This window comes from Artemia franciscana, chromosome 2 (genome assembly GCF_032884065.1).
Source record: "Artemia franciscana chromosome 2, ASM3288406v1, whole genome shotgun sequence".
Classification (NCBI taxonomy): Eukaryota; Metazoa; Arthropoda; class Branchiopoda; order Anostraca; family Artemiidae; genus Artemia; species Artemia franciscana.
In genome coordinates this window covers 48320475-48332689 of record NC_088864.1, presented here as the reverse complement: position 1 = coordinate 48332689, position 12215 = coordinate 48320475, and the positions used below count along the sequence as shown (strand labels likewise).

Sequence of the window (12215 nt, the reverse complement as noted above, 5' to 3'; positions counted from 1 at the left end):
TGATCCGTTGACTTTGGAGAAAAAATGAGCGTGGGAGGGGGCCTAGGTGCCCTCCAATATTTTTGGTCACTTAAAAAGGGCACTAGAACTTTTCATTTCCGTTAAAATGAGCCCTCTTGCAACATTCTAGGATCACTTGGTCGATACGATGAACCCTGGGGAAAAGAAAAAAAAAAACAACAAAAAAAAAAAAACAAACAAATAAACACGCACCCATGATTTGTCTTCTGGTAAAAAATACGGAATTCCACATTTTTGTAGATAGGAGCTTGAAATTTTTGCTATAGGGTTCTCTGATACGCCGAATGCGATGGTGTGATTTTCGTTAAGATCCTATGACTTTTACGGGGTGTTTCCCCCTATTTTCCAAAATAAAGCAAATTTTCTCAGGCTCGTAACTTTTGATAACAAAGACTAAAGTTGATTAAACTTATATATTCAAAATCAGCATGAAAATCCAATTCTTTTGATGTATATTTTAGCATCAAAATTCCGTTATTTAGAATTTCGTTTACTATTGAGCCGGGTCGCTCCTTACTACAGTTCGTTACCACGAACTGTTTGATTCCCTTTTCAAAAATATTCCCTGTAATAGATAACACAAATGTTTATAATTGGTAGCTCTGGAGTTAATGAAACTTGTTTATCATAAATAAGAAGAAAAATTTGGTGCTTTTTCTCTAATTAAAATAAACAATATACCATGTTAAAGCGACTGAAGGTTCATAATTTCAAAGTCAGTAAAAAAAAAAAACTTTACCACTAGACGTTTGACTTCAATACTGCAAAATACGAACTTTAGTATTTGTATAGACATTGGCTCGAAACCTCTGTCTTCGGTTTTAAATTCACGTCTAAATTCACAGTAACGTTTTTATCAAGATTGCCCCCTTCTTAAAATTATGCACATATTTCTTATTCTAATAACATTTTAAGTGTGAGTTCAAAACTAATTTTGAAACTAGACTTATATCATGACTTACATTCGTGCAGAATGTTCGTGGAGAAGCTCTATCCTGATTTTCTTCATTCCTAACTGGCCGATTCCTTGTAGTTGAAGCTTATGATGAGTATGTTCCATTTGAATATGGAGTGCCACAGGCTCAGTTCTTCGATCATTCCTTTTCTTTATATATATCAACGACCTCTATCGACTATTTAGCAACCCACAATCTAATTTCTGTTGTCAATTGTGCCAGACAGGAGATGCTGAGGTTGGAGCCTTGGCTGCGCCTGGTCAGCATGAGTAACTCTTTGCATTCGCCGACAACAGCACCCTGGGGGCTGCAGCACCTGATGAATCATCTCTTATCATCAAGCTACAATTGATGACAGAAAACATACATCAATGATTTGATGCAAATTTATTAGCTTCGAATATACAAAAAAAATTGTTTCTTCTTGTATTCTCCTGCATAGGCAAAAGCTGCCCTGCAGTGACAGAGCTCCAAACATCCAGGGGATCCATATCCCGCCCATCTGACCGATTTGCTCCTCGATTCCTTGGGGTACTTCTAGATTAAAACTATCTTTCAAGTGGTTTATTGAGTCGACGAGGTTAAAGGTTTCTCGAGGCCTTGGAATTATTCGGAAGTTGAAGCGAGTCTTTCCTTTCTCTATCCTTCGTCTATTATACTTCTCTCTTATTTATCCTTATTTATGTTACTGCTCATCAGTGTGGATGTCTACATTTCGATTTTTACTTACACCTTTACACAATCTCGAACTGAAATCAGCAAAAGTCCTGCAGTCTACCACCCATATTTGTGTTGAACTTCTGAAGATAAAAGATATTCATACGCTACACCTCTCTTTGATTGCATTTCAATATTTTCGTGGAAACCATCCATCAAGTTTTTCCGGGCTACCTGAGCTTATTAGAAATGTCAGTCCTTATGAAACTAGGAACCAGGATGATGTGCTGGTGCCATCCACCCCTGCAGTACGCTCGGACTTTGGTCTGATGGTTGCTGTCGGGCGTACCTAGAACTCCATTCCTGTTGAGATTCGACGGTCCTGTACCCTAGACTCTGTCAAGAAACAGTAAAAGAAATTTTTATTAAAAAAAATTATAATATTGATCAGTTATTTATATTGATTAATTATTTAGAATTAGTTATTAAGAAATGGATGATGCGAGTGTTGATTCGTCGATGTTAATTTTTTATTGATTTTTAGTATTTTTTCTAATGTAGGTGGTGCGGAGACCAGTTGTACTCGGGTGGGGATTGCTGAGTAGGATCTAAATATATTTTAAGTGTAAATGCATTTAATATTTATTTATATTTTCCCCCCAGATAACGGGCCATTTAAGTCCTTTGGGATATTTTTGTTTATAAATAGACGTATATTGGTAATAAAAGGGATTTGAACTTGGAACTTGCAACCAGACTACATCAGGCCCAAATAGTTTTTGCCATAAAATCTGCACGACAAATTTCGTTGGATGACTTGGAATCGAGCTCGCAAAGTGAAATTCTTTCCTATCAAAAACTTTCTGAAGATTGGTTTAAACGAAGGTTGACACTTGAATATAGTGCCATTATGCATATGCTGTATTAATACCCACGTACATAACTAATTTTAAATTGCACTTTTACCATAGAAACTTCTTCGTACATAGGATATCACACAGAATATTGAAAAGTTCTGGAATTTCATTTTGAGGAGTCCTGAAGCTCGTGATTGAAGAAAAGACAAAACAGATTCTTCATTGGCCTTGACCGGAAATGCAAATTTCATTTTTTGTTACGGTTCCTTCACACACTCCCCCAAAAATAGTTGAGGCTGAAAAACAGCAAAATGTTCATACAAATATCTAGTAGATCTTCAAAAATATGTTAAGGAAATTCGATACCATAAAGGATGACCCTACCGCGTCCATTATAAATTTAGTTTGAGTGGCCAAACTGTTTAGAATTGATTCGACGGTCTTGCCATAACTTGTAGCGATCCAAATAAACGACGGAAAACTGGAAGCCGACACCTACTTTCACGGAAGTCTTAGAAAAACTATTTAACTTCTCCTGTTTATGCCGGAGAGAGAGATATTCCATACTTCATGAAATTTTATATCACTGGAAAATGTGAATTTTGTTTTTTTCGATTGAACGGAGCAGAAAATCTTTTTGAAGTTCTGGAAAGGGCAGTCTTTAAAAAAATATTCTAGCAGACCTGCTTGAAAAGCATGAAAATCAGCTCAAAGGAAGTATCATTTTAGTAATTTGAAAGCTTTGGGAGCTCCCTGTTGTACTAACCAGCTTGATTGAAAGCCTCTTGCCGACGCAAGAGGCATATTATTTGTGCTCTATGTGCATTGAACAGACAACATTTTGTTTAATAATTAGTAAAAGATTTCACGTTTTTCTTCATTTTAAACTTGCCTCTCGTTAGCTCTTGAACTGTTGACACATTTATTATCCTCAATCAATTTTTAACCAAAATGGCGTTGGGAGTTCCCAGTGGTGCTGGTGAAATTTGCTAATAGGGCATTTTTCTTTGAGACGGTCAGCCGACCCTGAAACTCTCAATCGCTTTTAAGGTATTGAATATCCTTAATAAATTTTGTCACATTTTCAGAATTTTAATGTTCTGACCTTCCGCAATTTCATCAGGTGCGGCTTTGGCTTTAGGGAGTTTTCGGTTAAGTCATTTGCTTTTATAACAGGTATACGTAAGTTTAGTCGAGAGGCAGCAATTGTTTTGGGGGGAGGGGATAGAATTAAGTGAAAAAAATGCAAAGTATGTGTAAAGCATACGGAACTATGTGGGAAACTGTAAACATTAGATTTCGTCGACTGGATTACACTACAGCCATAATTTCAAGAAATATTTATTCTAACTGATTTATTCTAAAAAATTACATAGCAACATTGTGCAAAATATAAAAAGCAACAGTGAATAAACACTGTTTAAAACTAAACTGAAACAAAAGAGAATCATAGAAAGAAGAGCATAAACTTGAAATGGCGCTGACTTTGTAAATTGTAAAAGGAAAATTGAATTAATTTTTCTGTCAAAAACAGAAAGAGAGAGACAGAGATGAAACAGATATATTTAATCAAAAATTACAGAATTTGAACCCCTTTTCTATTTAACTAAGTAAATACAGTTCTGTAACAATAACGTGAAACAACCTTTACCACTTAACCTAAAAATGTTTTGAAATTTTTTGGCGGAAATTTTCCCGAGACCACAGGGATTCTGATCCTAATTTAGCTAAAACCCACATATTCCTATATACTGGCAGATCCAGGGGAGCGTCCCTGAATTAGAAAAATTTTACTTTGTGCGGTTTTCATTAATATTGATATAAATCTTTCCAGTAAAGAAAACCTTGTCCCAACCCTGAATCCACCACTGCTTTTAAAAAGAAAGAGCATGCCCAGCAATTGCTAGTAAAAACGCTAGCAACGGCTGGCAACGACAGTTCAAACTAAAATAGAATCTAATTACAATTTTGCACCTGCACAATTTTTTCGCCGATTTTATTTATTGATTTAGTCTATTTTTTAGAACAGGAATTAAGCAGACAATGTTCAAATGACAAATCGACCTGTTTGTGTATTTTCTTTCCTTCTAAGCAACAATCTATCTTGGATAAGTCTTTATAATCTATCTATTTTGGATAAGTCTTCTTGGATAAGTCTTTATATCTTGGATAAGTCTTTATATTAACTCTCAATTCTGACTCCAGCTTGCTACTTCTGGTGCATTAAAAAAAACAATAGATAAAATATATCACAAGACAATTTCTCCTCTTCAAGTCCGTATCTAGAAAGGGGAGGGAGAAGGTCAGGGGTTTGACCCTCCCACAATTTTTTTTTTCCAACTCGTAAAAACGTAAAAAATAGATTATAAACAAATTTTTGATGTTAAGTCTTATTTTGCACTCCCCCCAAGCCACAAAGAAATAACACCTCCACCGACAAAAAAACAACCTCCCCTTCCGAACAAAAATCTTGGGTACTATACTACCGCTTTTTACAATTTACAGCAACCATGGGTGGTTTTTAGTAAAATTAATTTTTAAAACTGATGACTTTTATTAGAGGGAGGGGGTATTGATCAAACAAAGATCTGTCCCATGTTTTCACCAATCCGTATTACATGCTTCTATTTTCCTAGAGTAACAGGTCTAGCATGTAGTGACCCAACTGTTACGCTGTATACATGAAGGCACTGTCATGCCATGTATATTGCTTTACTGATTTCCTTGAGCATCAAAATTATCCATTAGCATCCTGGATTTGAGAACCTTTAAAGTTCTTGGGTACTGAAATTAACACGCTGCTACGCCAACCCTAGGTCCAAAAAGGGCTGATCCGGGCATTGAAGAGCCGGCTTTATTTTACCCCTACTTTCCTACCAAACACTACAATGTAACTTTCCTGGTTATATGAGCAACAGAGGACAAAACGCAATAGGGCTCACATTTTAAATAAATAAAAATAAAAAGATTAGGTGACATAACCCTTGCAGTACTAGACTCCAAAAATAGATAAGTTGCATCAAAGAGACTGAAGTAAATTAGAATCACCGTAGACAGAATGTTTTCCACAATTTAGTTTATTTTCTCATGGGCTATATTAAAAGGAGTATCCAGAATTTTGGTTCGGGGGGGGGGCATAAAAAATTTAAATTGTGGACCAAAAGTTTGTTTATATGCATTTTTGTTATGTCTTTACGAGTAGAACAAAATTTTGAGAAGGGAAAAACCCCCTCACCCCTTGGATACAGCTATATTAGTACTCTGTTGGTATATTTTATTTTAAGGTCTATAATATTCTAAAAGTCTTTGGATAAACCTAAAGAAATTGGGAGTTGGACTATCGCAATTGAGGCACATAGAGTCTAAAAACTAAAGAACTGGAATATTCCAGGCCAAAACGTAATGTAATAAGCTAGCTATAAGTTAGTTTTACAAGTAGCCAATCAAAAATACTTTTTGAGAAATATCAAATGTCCCAAATACAGGAATTAATTTAATCAAAATCTTCAATCAACATCTTGAAGAAATGTTTCAAAAGGTATTCTTAGATACACCAGGGCATCAAAAATGAAAGCACGTTCATTCTCTACAGAGATATTTTGAATCAGATGGACTCCTACGGTATCAATTGATAGTATTGCAAAATCTTCTTTATTTATCCTATCATTTTTCCGTACAATCCGTAAACGTCCATTTCGATTGTTTAAAACTTGTTTATAGCTCGGAATGTATTTTGATTTTGAACAGCTGATATCCTGAAGTATATTTATGGCGCAAGGTGACCGCTGTAACTTAAAAGGTATTACATAATAATTACAGCGTAAAAATTCGAGTTCATGCACACCCACGCATGTACGTAGGACAGGGGTCATAGAGTACATGTCCCTCCCTAAAACTTCAATATTTTTATGGTTGTCCCTCCATTTTATATTTCCCATTCAATTCACTAATTTGCCCGTTTTTCAAATATGCACACCTACCCGAACTCTTGAGCCCCAATCGAAATAAAGTTATTCGTATAGGCATGCTTACAAATTTCTAAAATAATCTGCTGATCGACTAGTAGAGTTCATATTACAATGTCTCCTTTAGTTCCCAATATGATTTTTCGCTTTTCCAACTTTTTCTTAATTTGCTACAGTTCATACTGGACAGGAAGATGTGAAATGAAAACTGTGAAAGCATAAATACCTCGATGTATCTTGAACGTCTAAACTACCCCTTTCTTAGAGGTAAGTGCGCAATCATTCCTTTTTGGAGAGAGGAGGACGGCTTTGTACGTACATTAGGCAATAAAAATTGAGCTTATGTTGGGATAGGGGATAAAAAGAACAAAAACAGAAGAGACTATAACTGCCAGTAAATGAAAAAAACACTGAGATTAGTTGGCGGGGGGGGGGAGGGCTTGAACATGACTGCTTTTAAAAAGAAATTGTTAACTACCACACAATCAAACACTACGTTGAATTAAGGCAGCCGAAACAGTACTCAGTGGCAGTGCTATTTTAAGACAAAGTACAACATTTACACAAGTTTTCACCATTTCCTTTCATTACTATTAACAAAAATGTCCACGGTTTCACAAGGTAACCAGCACCGCATCTAAAGACACTACAACTTCAGAAAATCCTTTATAACATTTTATAAGTAAGAAGTTTATTGGCGAAATAACTACCAGTCATGTCTACGACAGTGCCTTACATTAGGGTTCTCCGTCGACCGATTTTGAATTGGCGGAATGATAATTTAGTTGTTTTTTTTTTGGTCACGGATATTTATGCTACAATTTTTGCAGCAAAAATTCGGGTAATATTTTTTGCCGCGAGGATATTATTACGATCTATGAGAATTTAATAAAAAAATAAGCACGTGCAATCACCCCTTAGATGGCTTATTTGGCGCATAATGTAGAAGCTCATTAATCTATTTCTAGAAATGGGCTTCATTAACGCTGCTTTCTGAAATGGTATTACCTAAGAATTCGATCGAGGGGGAGGGGGGATTGAAATTAATATGGTATTTATTTGAAGAATAAAACAATTAATGTATGTGGGCCTCAACTTCAAAATATAAGACACAATGGCACAAAATAGACACTATGAAAAAAAAGAAGAAAATATAAAATTACTCGCGTCAACTACACTAGGTTTAGGATTCTAAGTAGAAACTATCAACACTATTGGAAATAAGGCACAATAGATAAATGTGGAATTTTTTCTTGAACATCAAATGGAAGTGGAACCTGAAAAAAGCAAAAGAAATCAGAAAATTACAGGATATACGTTATATATATATATATATATATCTATATATATAAAAATAAGTTGTCTGTGTGTGGATCTGTGGATGGATCAGGTGACGTCATGTTTGTCCGCATATGACGTCTGAATTATTTCACACTAATACAAAAGAAGAAAAAAACTAAAAAAGGTAAAAACTACAAAAAAAACTAAAAAGAAAAAAAAACTAAAAAAGCTAAAAAACTAAAAACAACAAAAAAAAGGTAAAAATCTAATAACTAAAAAAAAACTGAAAAAAATAAAAAAGGCAAAAACTACAAAAAAAAATAAAAACTAATAAAAAAACTAAAAAAGCTAAAAAACTAAAAAAACGAAAAAAAACTAAAAAAAGGTAAAAAACTAAAAAAACTAAAAACTAAAAAAGAAAAAAACTAAAAAAAAGGAAAAAACTGAAAAATAAAAGAGAAAAAGAAAACTAAAAAAATATGAATAAATATATATAAAAATAAGTTGTTTGTGGGTTATGTCTGTCTGTCTGTCTGTCGAGTGACGTCGTGTTTGTCCGCATATGACGTCTGAATTATTTCACACTAATACAAAAGAAGAAAAAAAACTAAAAAAGGTAAAAACTACAAAAAAAACTAAAAGAAAAAAAACTAAAACAGCTAAAAAACTAAAAAAAACTAAAAAAAGGTAAAAAACTAAAAACTAAAAAAAACTGAAAAAACTAAAAAAAGGCAAAAACTAAAAAAAAAACTAAAAACTAATAAAAAAACTGAAAAAGCTAAAAAACTAAAAAAACTAAAAAAAGGTAAAAAACAAAAAAAAAACTAAAAACTAAAAAAGAAAAAACTAAAAAAAAGGAAAAAACTGAAAAATAAGAGAAAAAGAAAACTAAAAAAATATTAATAAATATAAAAAATATAAATATAAATATAATATAAATTAGCAATCAACAAAGCACCGAGACACAAATGACGACCGGGACACAGGGAGTATAAATGACGACCAGGACATAAGTAAAAAAAAAAAACTAAAAAAACTAAAAAAATGGTAAAAACTACAAAAAAACTAAAAACTAATAAAAAAACTAAAAAATCTAAAAATCTAAATAAACTAAAAAAGAAAAAAAAGAAAAAAGGAAAAAAATAAAGGAGAAAAACAAAACTAAAAAACGAATGTATATACAGACCGGGACACCGGGATACAAAAGACGACCGGGACACAGGGAATATAAATGACGACCAGACACAGGGACACAACTACAATGGGGACGCCGGGGGGCACAGGGGGATATAAATGACGACCGGGACACAAGGAATATAAATGACGCCCGGGACACTCAAAGAGAAATCACAGACTGGAACACCGGGACACAAATGACGACCGGGACACAGGGAATATAAATGACGACCGGGACACAGGGACATAACTACAAAGGGGACGCCGGGGTGCACAGGGGGATATATAAATGACGATGGCGACTCAGGGAATGGTCGATTAGCAATCCCCATCAACAAAGCTCAAGGGCAATCATTAGAATCATGAGGTATAGATCTGAATACGGATTGTTTTCCCATGGACCATTATATGTTGCATGTTCAAGAGTCGGTAAACCTGACAATCTATTTATATGCAGAGACAATGGGACAGCAAAGAATGTTGTATATTCGCAAGTTTTACGTAGTTAAAAACATATATATATATATATATATATATATATATATATATATATATATATATATATATATATATATATATATATATATATATATATATATATATATATATATATATATATATATATATATATATATATATATATATATATATATATATATATATATATATATATCTATATATATAAAAATAAGTTGTCTGTGTGTGGATCTGTGGATGGATCAGGTGACGTCATGTTTGTTCGCATATGACGTCTGAATTATTTCACACTAATACAAAAGAAGAAAAAAACTAAAAAAGGTAAAAACTACAAAAAAACTAAAAAGAAAAAAAAACTAAAAAAGCTAAAAACTAAAAAAAACTAAAAAAGGTAAACATCTAATAACTAAAAAAAAACTGAAAAAAATAAAAAAAGGCAAAAACTACAAAAAAAAATAAAAACTAATAAAAAAACTAAAATATATAAAAATAAGTTGTCTGTGTGTGGATCTGTGGATGGATCAGGTGACGTCATGTTTGTTCGCATATGACGTCTGAATTATTTCACACTAATACAAAAGAAGAAAAAAACTAAAAAAGGTAAAAACTACAAAAAAACTAAAAAGAAAAAAAAACTAAAAAAGCTAAAAAACTAAAAAAAACTAAAAAAAGGTAAAAATCTAATAACTAAAAAAAAACTGAAAAAAATAAAAAAAGGCAAAAACTACAAAAAAAATAAAAACTAATAAAAAAACTAAAAAAGCTAAAAAACTAAAAAAACTAAAAAAAACTAAAAAAAGGTAAAAAACTAAAAAAAAACTAAAAACTAAAAAAGAAAAAAACTAAAAAAAGGAAAAAACTGAAAAATAAAAGAGAAAAAGAAAACTAAAAAAATATGAATAAATATATATAAAAATAAGTTGTTTGTGGGTTATGTCTGTCTGTCTGTCTGTCGAGTGACGTCGTGTTTGTCCGCATATGACGTCTGAATTATTTCACACTAATACAAAAGAAGAAAAAAAACTAAAAAAGGTAAAAACTACAAAAAAACTATAAAGAAAAAAAACTAAAAAAGCTAAAAAACTAAAAAAAACTAAAAAAAGGTAAAAAACTAAAAACTAAAAAAAAACTGAAAAAACTAAAAAAAGGCAAAAACTAAAAAAAACTAAAAACTAATAAAAAAACTAAAAAAGCTAAAAAACTAAAAAAACTAAAAAAACTAAAAAAAAGGTAAAAAACAAAAAAAAACTAAAAACTAAAAAAGAAAAAACTAAAAAAAAGGAAAAAACTGAAAAATAAGAGAAAAAGAAAACTAAAAAAATATTAATAAATATAAAAAATATAAATATAAATATAATATAAATTAGCAATCAACAAAGCACCGAGACACAAATGACGACCGGGACACAGGGAGTATAAATGACGACCAGGACATAAGTAAAAAAAAAAAACTAAAAAAACTAAAAAAATGGTAAAAACTACAAAAAAACTAAAAACTAATAAAAAAACTAAAAAATCTAAAAATCTAAATAAACTAAAAAAGAAAAAAAAGAAAAAAAGGAAAAAAATAAAGGAGAAAAACAAAACTAAAAAACGAATGTATATACAGACCGGGACACCGGGATACAAATGACGACCGGGACACAGGGAATATAAATGACGACCGGGACACAGGGACACAACTACAATGGGGACGCCGGGGGGCACAGGGGGATATAAATGACGACCGGGACACCGGGACACAAGGAATATAAATGACGCCCGGGACACTCAAAGAGAAATCACAGACTGGAACACCGGGACACAAATGACGACCGGGACACAGGGAATATAAATGACGACCGGGACACAGGGACATAACTACAAAGGGGACGCCGGGGTGCACAGGGGGATATATAAATGACGATGGCGACTCAGGGAATGGTCGATTAGCAATCACCATCAACAAAGCTCAAGGGCAATCATTAGAATCATGAGGTATAGATCTGAATACGGATTGTTTTCCCATGGACCATTATATGTTGCATGTTCAAGAGTCGGTAAACCTGACAATCTATTTATATGCACAGACAATGGGACAGCAAAGAATGTTGTATATTCGCAAGTTTTACGTAGTTAAAAATATATATATATATATATATATATATATATATATATATATATATATATATATATATATATATATATATATATATATATATATATATATATATATATATATATCTATATATATATATATATTCACAGGTGGGACATAGGAACACAACTACAATGGCGCGTAACTAATATGGCGCGTAACGACTTACGCGCGCGGGGGGGCTTGGGGGGGGGCGCGAAGCACCCCCACCAACTAGGTGTTGGGGTGGCGCGAAGCGCCACCCCAACAGCTAGTATATATATATATATATAAATTTTATTACATACATTCAAAAAACAATAGAGCAGCAGAGAATATTCAAGTCCTTAATTTAAATAAGAACGCTGCCTAAAAGAAAAAAGATCATACTTTCACAAAAACAGAAACTGTTCAGTGACCTTGGTTGTTCCCATTTATAATTCAATACTAAAACATTTAAAACATTATAATCTACCAGCTTACCCACTTAACTTGTTTTTTTTTTTCTAATTTTAAATTATAACACAGTCAAAGTATTGCCGCATCATCAAAGACAATGTAGCAACAAAGACTTTTTAAATAGCCTTTTGTCTCCTATGAATTATTTTCTTTTTCTTGCCGTTTTTTTTTTTATGGAAGACAAAGTCTTTAAACATAGTCGAAAGTTATAGTCTCATCCGATCAGAATCGGATTGAAATTTAGATAGCA

General features: G+C 32.6%; 1 long non-coding RNA gene across 1 annotated transcript in view; it reads right to left on the bottom strand.

Annotated features, from left to right (window-relative positions):
- Positions 1–4038: 4038 nt before the first annotated feature.
- LOC136042995 (uncharacterized) overlaps positions 4039–12215 on the bottom strand; it is a 31646-nt gene continuing 23469 nt past the window's right edge. The window contains exon 2 of the long non-coding RNA XR_010621522.1: positions 4039–7733. This is a non-coding gene — a long non-coding RNA (uncharacterized LOC136042995). The remainder of the gene's footprint in view (positions 7734–12215) is intronic.